This window comes from Phoca vitulina, unplaced genomic scaffold, assembly GCF_004348235.1.
Source record: "Phoca vitulina isolate PV1807 unplaced genomic scaffold, GSC_HSeal_1.0 scaffold27, whole genome shotgun sequence".
NCBI classification, from domain to species: Eukaryota; Metazoa; Chordata; class Mammalia; order Carnivora; family Phocidae; genus Phoca; species Phoca vitulina.
The window spans coordinates 13589467-13613412 of record NW_022589730.1 but is presented as its reverse complement, the minus strand read 5'-3'; the positions used below and the strand labels follow the sequence as shown (position 1 = coordinate 13613412).

The window sequence follows — 23946 nt, the reverse complement described above, 5'->3', positions numbered from 1 at the left end:
AATTACTGGTTTTAAGTATTTTAAGTACATTAACATTTAATTTCCTTTTAAAATGAACCATCTTAAATTCTAATTGGAAGAGAGTAATTTTAGGTTAAAAAGTTTAAAAATTTATGTTGCTTGACATAAGTAATGGACTTCAAAAGATTAATGAGCTCTGTGTTTTGGATTCCCTGGGCAGTCTGAGTCATTGACCAAGGGCAGTATTAAACTATATGTTTTTTGACTCTTGTACCACCTTTTAGATTTAGTAGTCTAGCTAATTCAGTTCAAATTGTAATAGTGGGAAAGGATGTTGAGAGAATGGAGAGCACACCCACTGTGCCTAGTGAATCTTGGACAAGATATTTTTATGTGACTTATTGGGATTGCTCAGGAGAACAGTCTCCTAACCCCTCTCATATTTCTTCTCTTTTTCTCTTTTGGGAATGATCAAACCTTACATGGTTTCCTACATGGAAACCGAGAAGGGGTGGTTCAGCATTAAGCTGTAATATTGACCAGCAGGCTCTTATTACTATAATTACAGCAGTATTGAGTAACGTGGTATGAACATGTGACACCAGTGTGTGCTTGAACAGTCTTTTCAATTTTAAGAACAAAGGATTTAACTTTATTTTTGTTGTTTTATATTTACATTTTATATTTGTTGTTTTTGATGTAAAGTGCATGCTGTCTTTTCCTTCATAACTGTGGTTTGAGAACATTTATTAATATGTTGGATTTTATTATCTTCAAAAAATTTTAAAGGGCTTTCACATAAATTATCTCATTTGTCGTTTCAAAAACATTATTAGGGAGGAGTCGGTGTCAATCCTCTTTTCAGATGGAGAAACATGCACAGAGAGGTTTGCTTCTTGCTTGTGGTTTTTCAGTCCTTGGCAGAGCTGAGAATAGAGAGCTGGGATGTTCTGTTTTGCAATTCATATCACTTTCCATGAATCGATGCTGAATTTCATTTACACTTGATTTTTTCACTTGGTTAGAAGCATTCAGAAAATACGCTATTTTTGTTGGTAATGAGGTGATATTATCCTCCAGTCCAAAGTGGTATTCCTTGTGAAATGTTGATGGCCCTATTTTTTATCATGCTGCCTTTAAAAACCTAAAGTACCAAGCCTGGCAAATAAATAGGCAATACAGAAAGAGTACTGAAGTGTTGTAAATATTCTGGTTGCAATAGTCATACTTGCATTTAAGTTGTTAGGGAATGACGTTTACTTAATGACTTTTTTTTTTTTTTTTGGACCATGCCTCATTTGTTAAACTGTAAATCTTCATTGGGTATAGAGAATTAACACTTCATCTGAAAAGTGGATAACTTTTCAGGGTGGAGGTGTGGCAATTCAGTTCCTTTAAAACATAGCCTTACTTGTAAAGTGTTGAAAATATACATCAGAAAAGTCTTGCTTAACTCTTTTATTTTAAAATAGAATTGTTGGTACTTTAGTGATCGTGCTTTATTGGTGTTACTATGCTATCGTTACAATTATTTTTATAATTCATACATTACAGAGAGCTAGAATTTCCCTGAATTTCATAGTTGTTTCTAAACTGTGTGTCTTTTGTGCTCAGTGAAATAATTGCAGGGAGAGGAAATGTGTAAGTTAGGTTTTCAAGTTTCTGGGTTCAGAGTTCTTTTTGTTGTTATAAGATTGTTAAATCCACCACCTTAAATGATTGGTTATCCAGAGGTCATTATTATTTTTTAAAGTGTAAAGTGTTTTTGTTGTTTCTTATTCTTTCTTTTTAAAGCCCTGAATTTGATTTATTGGTAACATAACATTCATTGACATTCTTTATGATCCAAGCCTAGTGTAATACTTGGCATTTTAGTTTAAACATTTGTTGAATTGAATTTGTGGAATTTTGTTCAGCAGCTGGTGGAGTATGCCCTGATTCTTCAGCCTGCCATCCTGTTTGGGTCCCCAGGGATGTGTTAAACACACATATACTCGGAGGCGTTTCTCCCAGGGCAGGAGATTTTAGATGTGCCACATACTACTAATATCTTCTGTTGCACATGAGTGAAGCTCTATGTGGGTTTTGAGAGAGCAGTTCTCTCTCAAAGTTTTCTTAGAGTTAACAGGTGTTTTTTTTCCCCCCTTCTTTTCAGAGGCATCTCTTACCTCAACTTTGAGATGAATTTAATGAGACATCTGTCAAATGAGGCATTTTAGATTTAATGATTTTGTTATGTGCCAGGATGGAACACAGTTCAGTCTATCTGGACAGGAGAAGGGTTTAATTGTATTGTGAGAGTCAGGAGATCCTGAAGCCACTCAGTAGAAAAGCTTTTCCTTTAAAAAAGATGCCTGACATTTTGAAAAAGAGAAGTTATCAAAATGTCTGGGAAAATGAAGCCTTAAAAAAAAAAATTCCCACTTTCTAAAACCCACTCCACCCCTTTAATCCCAGGCATCTGGTGTAACACTGGTAATGAGGGGTTTTGAATCTGGCCTCATGTCCCTGTGCTTCTAGGGCAAGCCCTTTTTTTATACTTACGTTCGGTTTTCTGAAGATAGTATAATTAAAACAAAAAAAGTGACCATGTGGATTCTTTAGACATATTAGGTATTTATAGCCTAAGTCTTTGTGACGGGTTGGGTTTTGATTTGTATGAAACTTCAACTCTAGGCTTTGGGAGATTTTGATAAATTTTAAACTCAGAGATCTGGAAGGAACAGACTTTAGTGATAGTCTAATTAAAAGACATTAGGATATTTGGTTAACTGTGAAATAGCAACTCTTCTAGGTTGCACAGTGTACCTTTGAGTCAAGCATAATGACAGTTACTACATTACTGAAGTGTCATGACACTTTGATTTAGAGGTGGAATGGTTTGGTTACATATTTTCTATATAATATATGCCCAGAATACCTTTTAGTATGTTTAATGAAACCAAGCATAACCTTCCCAGAACGCCAAGTTCTTGCTGAAATAATTTTTTCCCTGTTGTATTTTTACATTTGAGGTTGCTTTAGTACATTGTAAGATGTATATAATGATAAAGTGTCTTGTTCAGGTACAAGTCCAGGAGCTTCTGAGTTTGGAACCTAGAAGTTCTATTAGAAAAGGAGTGGAAAAGTCTATTTGTAGGTTGTACACGTTTTTATAAGTTTCTAAATGTCAATATTTTAGCAAAAGACAAAAAAAATTCAGAATTTTTGGCATATACTTTCCCAAATGAAGCTTGCTAAAATTAGTCTCATTTCCAGTTATATGAAAGCATTCAGTTGGAGACTGAACTAACTCTGAAATAATTTTGTTTTAGACCATTTTAATAAGGAGGGAAAAATCTGATTAGAAATTTGAGGTTTGAGAGGATTTGAATTGGTTGATTTTTCTTTTTAGCTTTTTTTCTTTTGCATTCTTTTCAAGCCGGAAGAGTTTTGTATTTGTTGCTGCCTATTTCTACTGACGCCTACATCTGGTGAAAAGAAGTTAGAGAATGAATCTTGTCATATAGCTGCCTTATATGTTAGAATATTTGGGCTTTCTTTTAAACTATGAGGCATGTTTTTAAATACAGTGAAAGTATGATCTCTGCTTTTTTCCTTACCTATTCAATAATTATCTGGATTTTACAATCAGTTCACTCCTGACACATGGTCCAAAGAGTGAAAATTTATGCATAGAACCAGTTTATTTTTTTACCTTGTCATTTATGAGAAATTTATTCCTAAGGAATTCTGTCTTTGTTCCCTTCCATATATTTTGAGAGCTTGTCTGGCTGTGTCTTAGTCCTGTATAGGTGCTACCGTACGGTTTTTGAGTTTCTCTGATGTGTCCTGGGGTCAGGTGAGAGTAACCTTGGTTGGTGTTTTGTATGTTTGTTTGTTTTGTTTTGTTTTTCAGAATAACTTTGGGGAAAAAATTACATGGTTTTATCTCACACTTTGAGGAAAAATGGTGTGTAGTTTAAGGAAATTAGTCTGAAAGCTGGGAAACTTGGCATGAGTTTGGGCGTTCATTTTAATCTATCCTGGGCGTTGCTTTCCTGGTCAGTAAACTGATGAGCTTGGAGAGGAATAAGTCTAAGATCGCTTTGAACTCTTAACATTCTGGGGCTCCATGAGAACCTTTCCTTCCCATTAGAAAGACTAAAAGTTGTAGTTGTTTTAAGTTTTGTAAGACCCGTCTATGGGTTTAAAAGAGTCAAATCCCCTGCATTTTCTCAGGGAGAAAGGAATGGACTTGGCCTTCATATATGCAAGATAGCCTGAGGTTGACAACCAGAGTAGATCAGCTTTTTGGTATAGATTCAGACTGATGAGAGTATAGGTAATGTTTGATTCACTCTCTGCCAGCCCTACTTCTCAATGTAGACCTCAGTGTGCTAGAGACGAATTTAAAGAAATATATCCTTTTTAAAGTTAGAGTTTTTTCTTAAGTTGACGTATAAAGCAAGATCCTTTCAGAATTTGGTTTATCAAGTTTACTTTAATGGTAACTCTGTATTGGAGGTATTCAAATATGCAAAACTTCCTAGTTCTTTAGTTTTAATTCTTGATGAGCTGTGTGCCTATCTCCTGGTGCCTAGAGTCTCAGGAGAAAAAGCACTTAAAGAAAATGAAATTTTTGTATTGTTAATTTGATTAAATGATAGAATTAAGGATCCCACAGAGATCCCAACATCTGTATTTTTATAGATGAGGAAAGCAAGCCTATAGAGGTTAAGTATCTGGTCTAAGATCATTGATCAAGTCAGTCTCCGAATTAGGAGTAGCACCCATGATTTGGATTATCTGTCCATTGTTCTTTTTTTCACCACACTGTGAACTTAGAAACTTAATTTTGGATCCTCCTTATATTTCATATTCAGAATGAAAGTTTAAAAAAAATGGAGTGTACGTCACACATTTGGTGGTTTCTCTGTGATTTCAAGATGTTTCCAGTTTCATTTCATTCTAATCAGTGCTTTTGGGAGGTTGCATATCGCGGACAGTTATAAGGAGGGGCTTCTGATGGAACAGTTGGGTATCTTAATTGCATAGAGGGAAATTAGATTTCATCAGTGATGTTACCCTTTGGGGGATTTAATGATAGAACTTTAAAATTGACAGACGGTTGGCTGAGAGGAGTTGCAGTACTAGAAAATCAGAAAAACCAATGGTGATTCATCTAGTACTTTGAACTTGAAATTGTTAGAATGGAAATGTAAAAAGAAATCATTGGCTTTTAAAAAATATTTGGGAGAAACATTTAAAAATAGATTTTGAAAAAAATTCTCAAACATGTTCATTAAAAAGATTCAGTATTCATTATATTCTTTATTTCAGTTTTTTAAAAAGATGTCTTCTCACGATGAGATGCACATAGCTTACTTACGCACACATGCACAGTTCTACTTTTGTGTAACATAAAAAAATAAAAAAAACTGGCTTCAGTAATCTTTGGGCTTTTGTTGTTTGTTGGCTTTGGAAGTCTTTTATCATGAAATCTGCTACTGTTTTGAATATCTCCTCTCTCTCCCTAAAAGAGAGGTAGAAGGGGGGAGAGCGAGAGAGAAAAAGAAATTTCTGCCCCTTTAGCAAAAAGGCAGTTTGTGAATATTTTTAGGGGTGTGAGAGAGATTCCCTTCTATATTAGGCTCTGTTTTAATTTAGTCATTTACCTTAAGCAAAAGTTTTAGCTTTCCTTATAGGGAAGTTAATCTACTGAGTCAATTAATTCCTCAAAGATGACTGCTCATTTTTAATATGAGGAAGGGAACTTTTTAAAGTACAGAAGTACAGAAGGGTAAAAATACATTGTATCTGACATGCAGAATATGTACTCCAGATGCTGAAACAGGGGAGAAATTTCTCTTGATGGTCTCTTGGAGAGGTGGTATGGCTGGGGGCAGCTGAAATTCAGTTGTATGTAATAAGGATCCCTCCTTATGGGAAGAAGTAAACACTGCTATAATTGAAGGACACTTGTTCTCTTACACACACCCCACACATGTGTTCTCCATTGAGTGTTAAGGCAGGATGTTAATGGGAGGTGGTAGTCCTATTTATGGATGGGACGGGAAGGAGTGGGGTAGGGTAAGTAGTCTTGGGAGAAAAAAATCTTGATTTAAAAAAAAATTGCAGTTCTTAATTACGTGGAGCATTTTTTTTCCACATCTTAATTGGTAACTTATTGTGAATTATTCATATCTATTCATATCACTTGCTCTTTTTTTTTTTGATATTTGGCTTTTTCCTACTGGTTTATAGATTTGTTTTAGGGGTATATTTAGGGAAACTAGCTTTATTTTGTAAGTCACTATTTTCTTTATCCATTACACATTTATGTCAAGACTCCCTATCTGAGGTTTAAAAAATGAAATTTCCTGTATTTTCCTGTGGTATCTTATAGTTTTATTTTTTATGCCGAAAATTTTAATCTATTGTTTAAGAAACGTAGGAAGTAGGAAAGAACAAATTGTGTTAATACTTTTTATTGGATAATTGAGTTATTTCTTCACTGATATAAAATGCCACTTTCCTTAGTTTGTCTTTTTTTTTTAACTGATAAGAGATTAAAATCTATGATATAGAATAATATGGGTTTAGTAGCTATTTTGAATTTGTTCAGGAAAATAGGGAGAAAGGGAAGGATCTTTATCTGCTTTCCACTACGTTTCTTTTTTGCTCCCTAATTTCTTAATAGCAGTCTGTGACCATTACTTTTAGGATGGCAACTCATGTACTTCTGGAATATGGATGTATCACCATTCTCTTTTCCTGTGGATGCTTTGTCATCCTGAAGTAGCTAGGGTGGGCATGGGGTTAGCTGGAGTATAAAATGCTGATATGTATATGTATATATACACACACATATATGTATATATATATGTTGCATTAGGCATCATTTAGCTGCTTATTTATGCTGAAGAGATTCCTTTTTTCTCCTTCTAAAGAATTTCTGGGGACAACTCTGAAGGTCACCATGAAGCACACATGATTTATCTTTTGAATATAGAAAAATGAAGACTAACATGCCTGTCAAGATAGTAATAACTCTGTCAGTAGTGTTTTGAAGTTTTCTTAGTTGACCTGAGAAGGGGTTTCTGTGTGTAGCCATGAATTGAGATGACAAGAATATAATGCAAAATAACTCTGAGATAGCTGAAAATTGTGAAATGGGACCAGTGTGCTAATGGTACTCATGGTGCTTTAGTGCTATAGGTAAATGAACTCCCAGAAGAGATGAAGTAGTTCTAGTGGGGGTATGGGAAGTATAGAGTCATAGATGTCAAACTAGAAAAGTCAGGTTGGAACATCTGCCACCTTTGGTAGGCAGAACTAGTGACCAGTTCTTAGGTATGTGACCACAAGACAAAAATTGTACTACTGTTGCATTTCATGGCCTTATTAGACCCTCTTTGGTAGAGAACTGGGATTCTCTTCTGTAGGCTTTTAATTGTATTTGCCTAAGTTCCAAATTATCTTAGCTGGAATAGATTCTAGACTTGAATCCATTAACACTTACAGGGAAAATCTCCACACCCATTGCCCTAAAATACTAAAAGAAATAAAGTTGCAGTTGCCAGATTTATTTAGGTGTTTACAAGTATCATTTCTTCCACAATGACAAACTAGATGGCATTTTTTTTAATTTGAAGAAACAAGTGCAAAAACTCCCTATATATAATGTTCAAGAAATTGAGTAATATTTTGTTATTTAGCAAACATTTATATCACCCTTACTACATGCTAGGCAGTGTTTTAAGTGCTTTATATATATTAGCTAATTTGAGCCTCATAACAACCCTGTGAGGTAGACCATATTATTACCCTAGTATTACAGTTGGAGTGAGTTCCAGAGCAGTATAGTAACTCATCTGGATTTGTACAGTGAGTAAGGCACAGACAGAACTCAGGTCCAGGCATCTGACACCACAGTCAACTAGTCAGTATCCACCTTCTTTTGCTGAATGTGGAGAACTTATCTCTAATAACCTTCTGGAGCCAGTTTGGGCATATCAGCATTTGGGAAGCATAGATTTTGAAGTAGTTAAGGCATGGACTTGAGTTCTCTATCTGCCACTGCCCCTGGAGCTCTATTTGCTTCTTTCCTTCTTCTTTTTTTTTTTTTTTTTTTTAAGATTTATTATTTTAAGATTTTATTTATTTATTGGAGAAAGAGAGCAAGTGAATTCGAGCAGGGGCGGGGGTGAGGAGGGGCAGAGGGAGAAGCAGACTCTCCGCTGAGCAGGGAACCCCATATGGGGCTCAATCCCAGGACCCCGGGATCATGACCTGAGCCGAAGGCAGACGCTTAATCGACTGAGCCACCCAGGCGCCCCAAGATTTATTTACTTATTTGAGAGAGAGAGAGGGAGGGGCAGACGGAGAGAGAGAATCCCAAGCTGACTCCCTGCCCAGCGCGGAGCCTGACTCTGGGCTCGAGATCACGACCCCAGCTGAAACCAGGAGTCAGACCGTCCACCAGCTGAGCCACCCAGGTGCCCCTCCTTCTCTGTTGAAAGAGTTCATGCTTTTGTGTTCTACAGGATTGTTGAGAAGATCACATGAAATGTGTGAAAGTGCCTGGCACAGTCGTACTGGTTGTTAGAAACCAAGTCCTGGGCTTAGGGTGGAAAGAGCATTCATTGATGGAGGACCCGGACACCTAGACTTGACCGTGGGCTTCGTTACTTGATGTGAGACCTCGAATGAGCCTCTGAACCTCCTTAAGCTCATGAGAGAGAAGGAGAGAAGTGATAAAATAAATCTGTCTCAAAGAACTTTGGGAGGTTCAGATTTGATGATATATGTGGAAATGCTTTGTAAACTGTGAGATGTTACACAAATGTAGTGTGGTTTTATTATTCTTAGCATCAGTAAATTGCCACAAATGTTAGAGTTAATTAGGGCTCGTTAAGGAAGATGGGATATATAGTTGCTCAGTGACTGGCAGACAGTATACTTTCATCTGTCCATCCATCAGTTATTGTATCTATTATGTCAAAGGTGCTTTTGATTCAGAGATGACTAATTTGAATTTTCTAGGATCCCTTGACATACTTATAATTTTGAGGGCATGTTTGTGGAAAAAAACAGGCAAGCCATCATTTTTATACCAAGGTGAAAAGTGTCCCAGTAGAGGCAGGGTTCATAGATGGCTGTCGTAGCAATGTTGTGAATCCCCAGGAGGCCCCGGAGCCAAGGCTTGAGGGACCAGAAGGAGTAGACTATTGCCTTAATTCTGGGACCCTGAATTGTTTGAGGAGCAACCATAAATTACTAGTTCAAATCCAGTCAGACCCAGTTTAGGAGTAGCAATTCCAGCTCCATCCTTTAAGATTTATGTATTTCCTTCTATCTAGGCATCTAGGCCTTTTTATCCACTTGAATCATTTGGGCTCCATGTGGTATCGCAGCTTGTAAGGGTCTAAATTCTGGATTAAGCAATTATTAATTTTGCTTTTTTTAAAGATATTTATTCATTTGAGAGAGCACGAGTGGAGGGGAGAGGGAGAAGCAGGCTCCGCACTGAGCAGGGAGCCCAACACAGGGCTCAACCCCAGAACCCCGAGATCACGACCTGAGCCAAAGGCAGATGCTTAACCATCTGAGCCACCCAGGCGCCCCTAATTTTGCTTTCTTGAAAAGAAAATGCAAATGTGTGCATGCTCCATGTTGCCCTGAAGCCTGGTGCCAGGGTCCTGCCATACATTTGAAAGACGTTCTCTTATTTCTTTTTATAAGGCCTATGAGGGTTTTTCATTCCTCAGATTTATGAGAGTTATGGGAAATGTGTTTATCTTCTGGAGGCAGTTAATTTCTTTTAATTTAGTTACATATGGGGGCACCTGGGTGGCTCAGTCGTTAAGCGTCTGCCTTCGGCTCAGGTCATGATCCCGGGGTCCTGGGATCGAGCCCCGCATTGGGCTCCCTGCTCCGCGGGAAGCCTGCTTCTCCCTCTCCCACTCCCCCTGCTTGTGTTCCCTCTCTCGCTGTGTCTCTCTCTGTCAAATAAATACATAAAATCTTTAAAAAAATAATTCAGTGACATATGTAGACTGCAGTAATGTAAAATTTGGATGATGATGAGTTGGTCATAATCTGGAAATTTTATTTTTAACTGTGCTCATCTAGTGTTTGAATCTTCACTGATGAAGACTTCTTGTTGGGCCAGGAGGAGACGCAGTTCTTGAGTGTTCATTTAAACAAAAGCAACATGCTAGCTTTTTAATCCATGGCTGGAAAACTTGTACTACACATATGGCAAGTTAAATCTTTACTAATGGCCTGTTATAAATTTTGTTTTGTTTTTGTTTTAAATAGGAGGCAAATGTCTCTGTGAAACATTGTCTTGTGTAGTAATGTGAATGGCAACACTGGAAAAAAGATCTTCATTTTACTTTTTTGTTTTGTTTTTAAATTATGACAAACAGCATGGTAAAAAGAAAAGTTATTCAGATCCTGTCTGATTAAAATAAATTGATTTATATTTCTAATTCAAATGAAAATGCTTCTCCTTCATACTCATCAACATTGAGGTTAATCACTTGCCAATGTGTGTTTTCCACTGTTATTAGCACCGTTTTGCCCTCTGTGACTAATTTTTACAGAGACTTAAGTTAACTCATTAGAGTTATATCAACACTCGACAAGCTGATTTTATGGGGGATAGTAACAGAAATGTTAGCATCAGTGTAATCATATAGAGAGTAGTTATTGGTCCTTGTGATTTTAAAGCAGACACTCCAAATCCCTTGCTCTGTAACCAAGTTGTAAGAGTGACTTGGTGTTTTTAACCACAATCTGAATTGTATTGTCTCATTAATAAATACATGATGACAGAAGTTCTGTAAACAGATATGTTGGAACTACTTAAGAGGATAATGTCATTCTGAAGATACCACATAAAAGTCCATTTCTGAAACTAGGGCTTGTTTTGTAGTTAATACAGTCAGAATGCTTGTTTTATATCCTGAATCAGCTTGCAGCTGCTCATAGAGAATTGGGAGCTGTCATTGCTTCCTGCTTCTGGACATGTGTGTCACATCTCCCACCTTCACCCCCTCCCCACAACCAAGCAATAAAACAAAAATGGTTGACAGCCCTCTTGGTTCTAAGAAACTGGCAGATTAACCCCAGTGGCTTCAACCTCCAAATAATACTGATGGATAAAGGAAAGTTGTGTGTTCATTTATCTTTAAGGTACCATCATAAGCACAACTATGCTTATCCCTTTGCACAGTGTCTTCTTTATCTTTTAGAAACATTTGTGATACTGGAGTAGGATCAACCTGAGTTGTCTGTGGATAGTTACTAAATCAGATTCTGGTGAATGTGATAATTGAAGAAATACCTGCTAGGTTATAGCTTTTCTAGGCTCCACAGGTATAAAATGGGTGACAACTGTGTGGATATGTGAGGGGGAGGGCATAGAATCTGAGCATTGGAAGGGACCAAGGGCATCTAGGCCAGTTTCCTACCTAGCACAGAAATCTGTGCTCGCCTGATTGATGGTCATCTGGCCTTGCCTGTTGACTGCTTACTAGGTAAGCATTATTCCAGGATAATGTTGAGTGGAGCTTTGCTCCTTGAGATGTGATCTATGGAGTAGCATCATCAGCATCTCCCAGGAGCATGTTAGAAATGTAGAATCTCAGGCCCCACCTCAGACTTAGAAGATTCTCAGGTTGATTCAGCTGCACAGTGCACTTTAAGAAGGGATGGCATTGGATGAATTGCGAGTGGGAGAGGTTAGAATTGAAGGAAAGAAATCATTCGGAGCTTGTGTGGCTTAGTGAGATACTGAGGGCCTAAATTAGAGCAGTGGAGGGAGAAAAGGAGACCTGTGAAGATGTTATCCTAGGACTCAGTAGCTAATTGGCCATTTTGATGAAAGAAGCTCAAAGATGACACGTGTGCAGCTTGAGTGATGAGAGAATTGTGGGTCAGTTCATGAAAGTAGTTCATATCACTAGTTCAGTAAAGTTGAAGGAGCAGGTGCTAGAGTTAGGGGTTGGTGATATGAGAATGAATGAAGGTGTATCTTCTGTTCTTAATATTTACAAATATTTATCAGTTGAGGACTGATTTTGCAGAGGATGAACGTGAATGGTGTAGTACATGTTAAACTGACTAAAGCCATCCGTTTAGCTGGTAAATGCACCTGGCTCACCATCCAGCTTCCAGAGCTCAGTGGAGCTCTGTTGCCTTCTGCTTATAGTACGTGCAGTAACTCTCAGGAAGGTGATATAAACATTATTTACTTGGTTTCCTTATGACTCATTTTTTTCGCATTTAAAATAAATGCTAGTGCTGGCTATGGCTATGGACAAAAGTGGAGAGGTCTAAAAATAATGTTTATATTAAATTTATGAAGCTCTCAGGATGAATGCCTTTTGAATGTCGAGGCTTTCCTATCTGGGGTGTGTGTGTGTGTGTGTGTGTGTGTAAATTACATAAACAATTATAATAAAACTTGAAATACCTTAATGAAGGCATTTACAGAGGGCTCAGGGAACGCGGAAACCTGATAAAGCAGCTCTCCCTAGAAATGGAATGCCTTGGAAAAGCTCCATGGGAAGGATTCCCTTTGTGAATGAGGGGCTAGAACTGCATGACAAGGGTGGGGCAGGAAAAGCACGAATGAAAGGGCACCATGTAGGTAGGAAATGGTGGGTAGCTCCAATGGTGAAGTGTTAGGTGATGAGTTTAAAGTGGTTGGAGGTGAAATGGAAAAGGAGGTTGGGGCCAGATGATGAAAGGCCTCACATGCTAAGGACTTGACTTGATAAGCAGTGGGAGCTACTGAGCATTTTAAGTATGTGGGGGTGACATGGTTAGGTTTGTATTCTAGGGTGTTAACTGGTAGCCAGCTGGAGGATGGATGGGAGAGGAGTGGCTAGAGACTTGGTTACTGCCTTAGCGCTGTCTTTCATTAACATTTGAAAGCACTCTGTTAGGAGCTGGAGATCCAAAGAAAGAATTGCCTCAAGGAGTTCAGCCTAGTAGGGAGAAAGAAAGAATTGCAATACAGAGTGTGTCGCTTTTGAGGTTTGTACAATGTGGTTGTGATACCAAATAGGAAACTAATCAGGTCTCTGCAGTTGGGGTGGGTGGAAGATTATTTTGAATACTGGAAAGAGTAGACTAGGAATAGGAGTGGATGGGATAGGGCATTCCTGGTATGGGGACCAAGGTGCTACCTGAGCACTAGATGAGAAAGATCTGGACTAGGTTAGTGCAGATGAAGAACTTCAGAATGGGAATTGCTGTTGCTTAGAGTGTAGAATTCTTGGGTCTTATTGAATGATTATATGTTGGTGGGGGGGAAGGAGTAGTTCAGGATTTATTATTCATTCTGGCACTAATTTGAGTATGTCTTCCAGGTCAGGAAGGTGTGTCACTATATCCCATGTCAGGGATACAGTGTGCATAAGACTGACAGGGTTTGTGTGTCAGGATGACTTGGAGGTTTCTGGTTTGATTGACTGTAATCCCATCGCCCAACAGGCAGAATACAGGAGCAGGAATTGGCTTTGTGGGGGGGGGGGGGGGGGTAGGTTGGTGGGAAGATGGCAATTTAGATTTTGGATGTGTTAAAGTTAAGGTGCCTGAAGGACATTCAAGTATTTCTGGAGGGAGCTCAAGGAGCATCTATGTTAGGCAGTCAGTGAAGTGTTTGGACTGAATGAAAGTGCTTGATTGAGTGGGTGGAGTGAGGACAGGCCGAGGGAGCAACTCTGAAGAATGCTTGTATTTAAAAAGTGGGAGTGCAGGCTGGGCCGTGGACGGGAAGCGCCACGCTTGAACCCCAGCCTCCTCATCTAGTTTGAAACCCGGGCGCCGCCAAGATACCGGCTTACCACTCTTCTCTCATGGACCCTGACATCAAACTCATTGGAAACATGGCACTGTTGCCTATCAGAAGTCAGTTCAAAGGACCTGTCCTTAGAGAGACAAAAGATACAGATATTGTGGATGAAGCCATCTGTTACTTCAAGGCCAATGTCTTCTTCAAAAACTATGAGATTAAGAATGAAGCTGATAGAACCTTGATATATATAACTCTCTACATTTCTGAGTGTCTCTTAAGAAACTCCAAAAGTGCAATTCCAAAAGCCAAGGTGAAAAAGAAATGTATATGCTGGGAATCACTAATTTTCCCGTTCCTGGAGAGCCTGGTTTTCCACTTAATGCAATTTATGCCAAACCTGCAAACAAACAGGAAGATGAGGTGATGAGGGCCTACTTGCAGCAGCTGAGACAAGAGACTGGACTGAGACTTTGTGAGAAAGTTTTTGACCCTCAGAATGATAAACCTAGCAAGTGGTGGACTTGCTTTGTGAAGAGACAGTTCATGAACAAGAGTCTTTCAGGGCCTAGACAGTGAAAGGAGCCTCGGCAGACACTTTCCACAGCCGTGGGCAGCATTTTACAGCAAGATGTACATAGTTATTTGCCTTTATTTGATAAAATTTTATACAGAAGAGAGAAGAGAGCATGCCTTCACTTGAAGAGCTCTTTATCAAGAATTTGGGTGGGGGAGGGAAGAATGAGTTGTTGAAGGGTGATTTGAAATGTTCTGCAGTATTAAGCTGGTGCTTAATAAGTAAGAATAAAGAAATTTCTAACAAAAAAAAGTGGGAGTGGATTATGTTGAGTGAAAGAACAAAGAATAAAAGAGACCTACTGTACAACTGTATTTATATGAAGGTCGGTTAACAGGCAAAACTAATTTTTGGCAATATGTCATAATAGTTGTTACCTTTCGGGGGCATATTGATGGGCAGGGGCTTGAGCCATCTGCTGCTGATAATGTTCTTTGTGGTTTTCTGAGTTTTAGTTTCCTGGGTATAAACATTGAATGTAGCCTTATGGTTTGTGTGCTTTATTCGATATAAGTTAAGCCTCAGTAGAAAGAAGGGAAGTGGTCCTGAAGGAAAAGACTTGAACATCATTTCTATCCTGAAGGGAAAGAGAGAGCGGGAAAAGCTAAGGATGATGCATGAATGGAGAGGGAAAAATGAAAGAAAGTCCTGAAGGAAATAAGAGGGACGATATCATGAGCCCCCATGAAAGAGTTAGCTGTGTGTCGATAGAGGGCATCTATTTCTTTGAGGCTATTAGGAAGGATGGTAAGGATAAAGATTTATTTGAGAGATAGTTCAGGAAGCTGGGCCTCAATTTTCTTAATGAATTGGAAGGTTAAGGAAAAACCAACTCTTCGTATTTATTGTAATATACTTTTCCTTGAGTAAATCACCCAACTAATCATAGTCTATGCCCTTTTGGGAATTTATGCCTGTGATTTCAACCTATGCTGACTTTTCTGTGGGGTGTTCCTTTCTTGGACTACTCTGAAGCACCTTATTGCACTGGGTGGGGCTGGGGGGGTGTTTGTGAAGTAGAGATGCAGGAAATGATTGCCAAACTCAGATTTATAAGTTTGGAAGTGCTTGTATTGGGTAGCTTTGTTTTGCACAGTTTTGATTGCACAGTTTTGGTTCCTTCCTCCCAATCTGTGAGAGTGTGTGTGTGTGTGTGTGTGTGTTGGGGGGAGGGTAAGTATATAGATATAATGGTCAAAAACCTTCAGAAAAGTTGGAACTACTAAATGACAAAGTAGGGATTGTACCTTCTGTTATATCCTGTTTCCTTTCTGTTTATAAAATCACTTGTGGAGTAATAAAACTTCTGAGATAGTTTTTTTTTCCTTCCTCATAACCTATTGATTATACTTGCAGAGATGAGAGCTGGTTCTGAAGACACATTTTTCATTCCTAGATTTTTCAAAGTGACTTGTGGCTTGAATCTGTTTATAAAGTGAGCATAAGGACATGATAAATGATAAGATTAGATGGGTATAAATCAAATTGTGTAGGGGACAATTATTGTTATATTGTTAAGAAACCATGTCAAACCTATCATTTTTCCTCTTGATAATTGTAGCAAGCATCGACTTTGTGTTTTGTGCTCAGTACTCAAGCTGGATGCTGAGATTCCAAATTGTGGTTATTGAAACAAATGAAAAACCAGCAGTTTGGGGGTTTTTTTTTAATTTTATTTTGTTATGTTAATCACCATACATTACATCATTAGTTTTTGATGTAGTGTTCCATGATTCATTGTTTGCGTATAACACCCAGTGCTCCATTCAGTATGTGCCCTCTTTAATACCCATCACCAGGCTAACCCATCCCCCCGACCCCCCTCCCCCTAGAACCCTCAATTTGTTTCTCCAGTTTGGTTGTTCTTAAGAATATAATTGCCCAAATATTTACTGTAGTCTCTAGATCATCTGGTTATTTAATTTATTTATTTATTTTTAAAGATTTTATTTATTTATTCATGAGACACAGAGAGAGAGAGAGGCAGAGGGAGAAGCAGGCTCCCAAGGAGCAGGGAGCCCGATGTGGGACTTGATCCCAGGACCCTGGGATCATGACCTGAGCCGAAGGCAGACGCTTAACCATCTGAGCCACCCAGGCGCCCTAGATCATCTGGTTATTTTATATTCCAGTTACAAAGTTGGTTTCTATAGATTTTTAATAAAGATGTTTTGAGGAATAGGATAGAAACTCTTGAGAGATAACCATAACTCTTCATATCAAATATGGTGAATTGCCAAACAGCGGTAATACTGGGAGAAAGAAGGATCATTGCTTCTGATTTGGAGAACCTGGTGGAGTGGCAGTAGAGTTGTTTTTAACTTGCTCAGGAACTTTATTGGGTTGGCGGTTGTAGGCACAAAGTTTTGTTTATGTTCAAAATTCACTGATCAGTGTAACGAAACTTTTTATGGGATACTCTTTTTTTCTCCTATACTTAGTCAATTCAGATAGTTGCAGAGTGCTTGCTTTCCAAGGCATGAGGTACTTTGAAGGTTGGGGGGAAAATGAATCCGACAGATCTGCATTTTTATAGAAGCTTAAGCCAGATTGCACAAGGACATAGATGATCATAAAACAGAGCACAGTAAGATAGTACTGGGAGGATACTCCCTCCTTTCCTCCTTGCAAATAATTCTTGAACCTGTGTCCACTACATGCCAGTCTTTAACAAGACAGACATAGTCCTTGCCCTTGTGACTTTATAGCAAGTCAAACTTGTCAAACACATACCTATATAAATAATTGTGGCATGTGCCACTAAGGAAAAATATAGTATTTTTTTGTAGCGGTGAATCCTTGTTGATAAGCTGAGACCTGAAGGATCAATAGTGGTTTGAGGGTTTGGGGTACAGGGTACGTGGAAGAGCATTCCAGATAGGAAAATAGTATATGTGGAGGCCATGAAGGGGGGAGCCCAGCATGGTTTAAGGACCTAGAGGAAGGACCACTGTGAGTGTAGTACAGTGAGTGAGATTGAGAGTATCAGGAGGCAAGGCTGGAGAATAGTCAGGGCCAGATCTGGGTGTGTGTGGTCTGGGGTCAACTTTTGGCAAGTTGAGTGCTTTGGTCATCATAGCTCCCCCCCGCCCCCTCCCAATTAAATGCAAAATATGTCAGTATGCACTCTAGGTTATGTTTGGCTGCAAGGGTCTTATAGGCTATAGTTAGTGTCTTGGAGTTGATTTTAAGAATAATAGGAAACCATTCCATTAGGTTATCAAATGTTATTTAGCTTTGTCTCATTCTAGGATGGGTGTCATGACCATCATTTTATAACTTTCCTTTGTCTTATCAGTAGGGAGGATAAAAGGAGGATAAAAGTAACCCTGTCTTTTCTATATTAAGCCTTCTACCCTGGATACGCTAAGAACAGCCAGTTTTCTCGCTTTCCTATGTACACTCCCTCCAGGCGCTTTCTTTCCCTTTCCAGCCTTCCCTGTAGCCGCCTAGCTCCTTACCCTGCTGCACTGACTCTGCGCTGAGAACCCACGATACTCTCAAATTACATGGGGCCAGGGTCTGAGCATAAAGGCGTAGGCTTTTTACCAGCCTCACATTCATTTTTACAGAAAGCTTTATTTTACTCCCCCCACAACCCACTCAATTTTCCCTTTCTTAGAAAAGAAAAATTAGTACCCTTCATCAAATGAGTAGTATATAAACATTCCCTGTTGTACACTCCCAACTTCCCCTAACTCAACCCCAGCGATAATAAGCTATGCTGAATATCAAGCATGTTTGATTGAGGAAATTTAAAAAAAAAAAAAACACACCAATTCACTGTGTTCTCTTGGCACATTAGCAATCAACTTCTATTTCAATGAAGTTGGAATACAGCATTACAGTTTTTATGTTCTTTCAGGAAGACATTCAATGAGATTATACCATAGGATCTCTTTTTTGTACACTTTTTATCCATAAATGAGAGAGGTCTTGGCGTCATTTGTCCACAAAGTCAAATTTTCAGTTAAGGGCAGGTTCATTAGTTTCTTTATAGGGATTAGTGAAACTATTACTTTCTTTCTCCTTTTTTTTTTCCCTTGGTTGTCTTTATATTTTGCATTATTTTCCTATTTTTTGATGAGATAGTAAGTGATAGTAAAACAGGAAACAGGTAAAAGTTTTTTTATTTTAGGATTTTTATTGTTGTTAGGGAAATTTCAAAAACATTTTGAAAAGTATGCAGAATTTCATGTCATGATTTCAGGGTCATGAGATCGAGCCCCTGATGGGCTCTGTGCTAGGCGTGAGCCTGCTTTAGATTCTCTCTCTCCTCCTCTACCCCCCCCCCCCCCCCCCCCCCCCCCCCTCTCTCTCTGTCTGTCTCTCTCAAAAAAAAAAAAAAAATGTAGGCAAAATAGTGTGATGAAGCTTTGTATACTGATTGCCTGGCTGGCATCAACAGTTACCTACTCAGGGCCAATCTTGTTTTATCTTGAGTCCCTCCTTCTGCCTAGATTATTTTGAAGCAGATCCTAGACGTTCTTTCATTTCATCTATAAGTATCTCAAGTATCTCTAAAGTATAGCACTCTTTTAAAAAACAACCATGACACTAATTTTGTTTAAAAAATTAATATTCCTGTTTTTCAACAAATATCTAGTCAGTGTTCAAATTTCCAAGTATCTTAAATTTTTAATTTGAATTACTGAAATGTCAATATCTTGTGATTGGTTTTTTGTTTACATTTCTTTAATTTTAGATTTCCCTTCTGTCTCTCTTTTCCCCTTCAGCCTCCCCCTCTCCTCTTTCCCTTGTAATTTACTTGTTGGAAAAAAAACAGGGTATCTGTCCTCTAGAGTTTCCCACAGTTTAGATTTTTGGGATTACATCTCTGTGGTGTTAACAGGAGTGTATTGAAAGTTTGGGTATATACTTTTGATTTTTTTTTTTTCCTTTTGAGTTTTGTTTAACTTTATCTTTTTTTTTTCCTTAAAGATTTTATTCATTTATTTGAGAGCGAGAGTTTTGGCGGGGGGAGGACAGAGGGAGAGGGTGAAGCAGACTTCCTGCTAAGCAGGGAGCCCAATGCAGGACTAGATCCCAGGACCCTGGGACCATGACCTGAGCCGAAGGCAGATGCTTAACTGACTGAGCCACCCGGGCACCCCTGTTTAGCTTTATCTTGATCAAGAGAGTTAAGTTGGATCTTCTTTTGGAGGACTTATAACGGAGGTCCAAAACTAGTGCCCACTGGGCCATGTGTGGCTCACAGACCTGTTTTGTTTGGTGGACACTGAAATTTTTTTTTTTTTTTTAAGTAGGCTCCATGTGGGGCTTGAACTCATGACCTTGAGATCAAGACCTGGGCTGAGGTCAAGAGTCAGACGCTTAACTGACTGAGCCACCTGAGTGCCCCTGAAATATTTTAAAATTAATTGCTATCATTTAAATATTATAAAGTTTCACATAAAAATCAAGATTTTTTTTTTTTTTTTAAGTCACGAGATGTGGGCATACTAGGTGTCTGTGGCAATGGCCAGGTTATAGCTGATGAGTGGCGGCACCTCACTTCAGAGGGTGTCTCTCTTTTTCCCGTTACCCAAGTGCTCCTCTCATGGTTTCCTGCCTGGTCCCAGTGGGCTGGTAGGTTAGTGAACTGCAACTTAGAGCAATAGGAATTGCTTTCCTCTGTGTGGGATTGCTTAAAATCTATGCATGGTAGTTTACTTCTAATTTTTTGCTACATGTTTCACTCCAGCTGGTGTTTGGGCTATTTTACTGTCTAACAATTGATGTTTATTCAGATAAATGGTCAGAGTGCCTGCTGATGTTCCCATTGTGCTTTGTATCTCTATCATAAGACTTGTTCAGTGCATTGTATGAATCTATTCTCATGCCCCCATGGAAATTGGTGTTTGTAGTTTTAGAATCTAACAGAATGCTTGGCACATAGTAGGTACTCAGTAAATTCTTGTTGAATGAGTGACGGAGGAGGACAGGAACCAGTAAACAAAACTATTCAATGGAAAAAACGTAGTAAGAGAAAAAATCTTGTAATGTACATCCATGTTCGAAATTTCACTGATGCTAGTTCCTCTATTCTTCCATTGGCATGCATTATCAAAAGTGACTGTAATTGTGGTATGTACAGTGTAGAAATAACCTCTATAGGTGTGCAGATGTTTATCATTAATAACATCTAAGTTAGCAATAGATTTCTAAGAAAGAGATTTAAATTTATTTGTGTTTGGAGAACATACTAGCTGGACTTCCTTAAGAATTTGGAGTTTAATTCTTCCTTTGGTTTATGTCCAGTGTTAACAAGGACATGTAGCAAGTGTGAAAAAGGGAAGGGTACAACATGGACAGAGCTCACAGACTTGAGGGTAGTTTAGGAGGCGTATCTGGTATAATTTGATAAAGTTTTTAAACCTGGCATTTGGATATTGCCAAAAACAATACTTGAAAGATACTTTTATGTTTTAGAGTTTAATCTTATTTGTGTTATAACAATACATACTTAAAAAATTATAATTGAGGGGGTGCCTGGCTGGCTCAGTAGGTGGAGCGTGCGACTCTTGATCTCAGGGTTGTGAGTTCGAGCCCCACGTTGAGCATAGAGATTACTTCATAAAAATTTTTTAAAATTGTAATTGTTTTTTTTTGGGGGGGGGGTGGTTATATTAAGCCTGCCTGAACTTTTCCTTGCTTACTGACAGCCTTTTATAAAAGTGTGAGTAAGGTTAGGTTCTATACACTTTGACTCCAGGAGAATATTTAATTTCTCATGAGTAAAAAAACCAAAAAGTAAATACAAGTTACCAGTAGCATGTTCTAGCACAGTCTGAATTCTTATTTCTTAGTGATAATATATGAAAATGTAGTTTGGATGACCCTAAATTATCAATGAACTGACATGTCACTAAGAAATCTAGCTCATTTTGCACATTTTTTATTGTGACCTGAAAAGAACAAGTGGCACTATTATAAGTAAGGAGTTTCAGTTTTTAAAGTCCTTCAGTGGCATTTGTGGGAGACATGATAAACTCTTATTGAAAACATTTGGAATCTTCACATAGTAAGGTTGATTATTACAGGGAAGCACTGTAATGTTGAAAGAAATTAGAGATTTTTTTTTTTTTTTTTGAGTAACTGATTTTAATAATAGCAACAACAACAGGAGTATCACCACTCTGCACTTACAAAATGCTTTACATTTTTCTTTTTCTTTTTTTTTTTTTTTTTTAAAGATTTTATTTATTTATTTGAGACAGAGAGAATGAGAGAGAGAGAGCACATGAGGGGGGGGAGGGTCAGAGGGAGAAGCAGGCTCCCTGCCGAGCAGGGAGCCCGATGCGGGACTCGATCCAGGGACTCCAGGATCATGACCTGAGCCGAAGGCAGTCGCTTAACCAACTGAGCCACCCAGGTGCCCCAATGCTTTACATTTTTCAAAGCACCTTCAGCATTTAAATGATGATAATCACTGGACCAAATCTGTGAGAAATTCCTGATTAAAAGAAAACTTCTTCATGTTACTGTTGCCCCTTTTAGTTACCTGTATTTAAGAAATTAGTTACTGTTAGTAAATATTAGCCAATGTTTCTTTTCTACATAAAGATAAAAGGAAAATTATGACAAGATTCTTTACAATTTGGAGGAAAACTGATTTAAATGGAAGATTTGAAGCTGAAATACTGTGCTAATTTCAAGTGAGCTGTGTCAGAGATGGTCTGTGTCAGAGGTATTAAATCTAGATAGCTGAGCACTGGCTCTATTTCTGGGCCTCCAAGGGGAAGATTGTAGTGCATGCTTAATGGATTGTTACATATTAATAAGGAGAGGAAGATAGTTGGAAGAAAAACTGACTTTTTTATAGTGAGGTTTTCTCAGATGTTAACACTTCCCTGCTGTTAAATAGTTGCGTTTTATTTAAGCAATTTGATTTTCTTCTTTGTACATATTGCCTGTAACAGCCTTTGAAAATTGTAAGGTGAACACTACTTGAATGATGTGCTTTAAATAGCAATTAATTTAGTTTGATTTTACCCAAATGATTTTAGCTTTGCAGTAGTTTTTCGTTTAAAAAAATTTTTTTTTTGTTGTGAGCTACTTTGAGCCTGAAGACAAGTTGGGAATAATAAAAGAATACCTGTATTACTATTACCCAGCTTTGTTGAATGTAACATTTTGCTGTATTTGATTCACATGTAGGTTTTATTTTATTTTAAGATGCATACCTGTGTACACCTTAGGATCTCAGCAACCTGGCACATGCTTTGTGATGTTCATTCCTATATATCTTATATTTTTTCATATTATATGTGGTGGATTTAAGTTTTTAAAAATTGTTTGCTGGTGCATAGTAATGCAATTTATTTTTGTGTTTTGATCTTAAATCTAGCAAACTTGCTGAGTTTTTGTTTTTTGTTGTTGGTTTTAATAGTTTCTATATTTCTTTGAATTATTTTGTATAGTCAACCATATACCTTGCAAATAGTGGTGGTATTATTTCTTTCGGGTCTTAAACATATTTCTTTTTCTTGTCACACTGGCTAGGACTTTCAATAGTGTTGAAAGAAGGTGGTGATAGGAAACTTACTTGAATTTTGTTCCTTACTTTAAAGGGAATTCATTTTGCCATTTAATTTCATTTAATTTACTAGTTGATAAACTTTATAAGGTTAAGAGTGTTATGAGAAGTTTGTTTTTAAAATCATGAAAGAATTTTTATTATTTTTCTGTATGTAGAGATTTTGTGGTGTTTTTTTTTCCCCCCTTTAATCTCTGGAGTGTGATGAAATTATATATTTAGTATTAGTTTTTTCTAATATTAAAAGATCCATTAATTCTTAAAACTTAAATTATCTTGGTGAATTTTATTAGCTAATATTTTAAGTAGTACTTTATTTATGTTTTACATGTGGAATTAGCTTAAACTTCCCTTTTTGAACCGTTTTTTCTCTTATTTTGGTTTCAAAGTTATACTGGCCTCAAAAGGTAAATTGGGAGTGATCCCTTTTTAAATTTTTTCTGTAACAGTTTGTATAAGATAGGAGTTACCTGTTTGTTCCCTGAATGTTTGGTGGAACTTGTTTAAACTTCTGGACCTATAGCTTTTCAACTGGTGTTTCAATTTATCTAATGGTTATAGCTATAGTCAGATTTTCTAATTCTTCTAGGGTCAGTTTTGGGAAGATACATTTTTCTAGAAAATATTCTATGTCTGTTTTTCCAACATTATTGAAATCTCTACCACATTTGCAGTGTTTCCTTTGTATGTGCCTTCTCTTTATTGTTGGTCTAACCACAAATTTGTAACTATTATTTGGGTTTTGAAAGAATCAGCCTTAAGTTTTGCTGAAACTTATGTTCCCCTCCCGCCATATTTAATTAATGTATGCCCTTATTCTTAATTCTGTCAATCAGTTTTTTAGGAGTTTCATTTTATTCCTAACTAAAGTCAGATGCTTAGTGAATTAATTTTCAGTCCTTCTTTTCTAAGACCAGTTTTTAGTCCGTTTGGGCTGCTATAACAAACTACCATCACCTGGGTGGCTTCTAAATAACAAAAATGTATTTCTCACAGTTCAGGGTGCCAGCATAGCTAGGGTCTGGTGAGATCCCTTTTCCAGGTTATAGACTGCTGAATTCTTATATCCTCGCAAGT

At 37.8% G+C, this 23946-nt stretch overlaps 1 protein-coding gene and 1 pseudogene across 1 annotated transcript in view; both read left to right on the top strand.

Moving 5' to 3' along the window:
• PHLPP1 (PH domain and leucine rich repeat protein phosphatase 1) overlaps positions 1 to 23946 on the top strand; it is a 217309-nt gene that overhangs the window by 4723 nt on the left and 188640 nt on the right. The gene's annotated exons all lie outside the window — the stretch shown is intronic.
• On the top strand, positions 13776 to 16030 carry LOC116643666 (annotated as a pseudogene).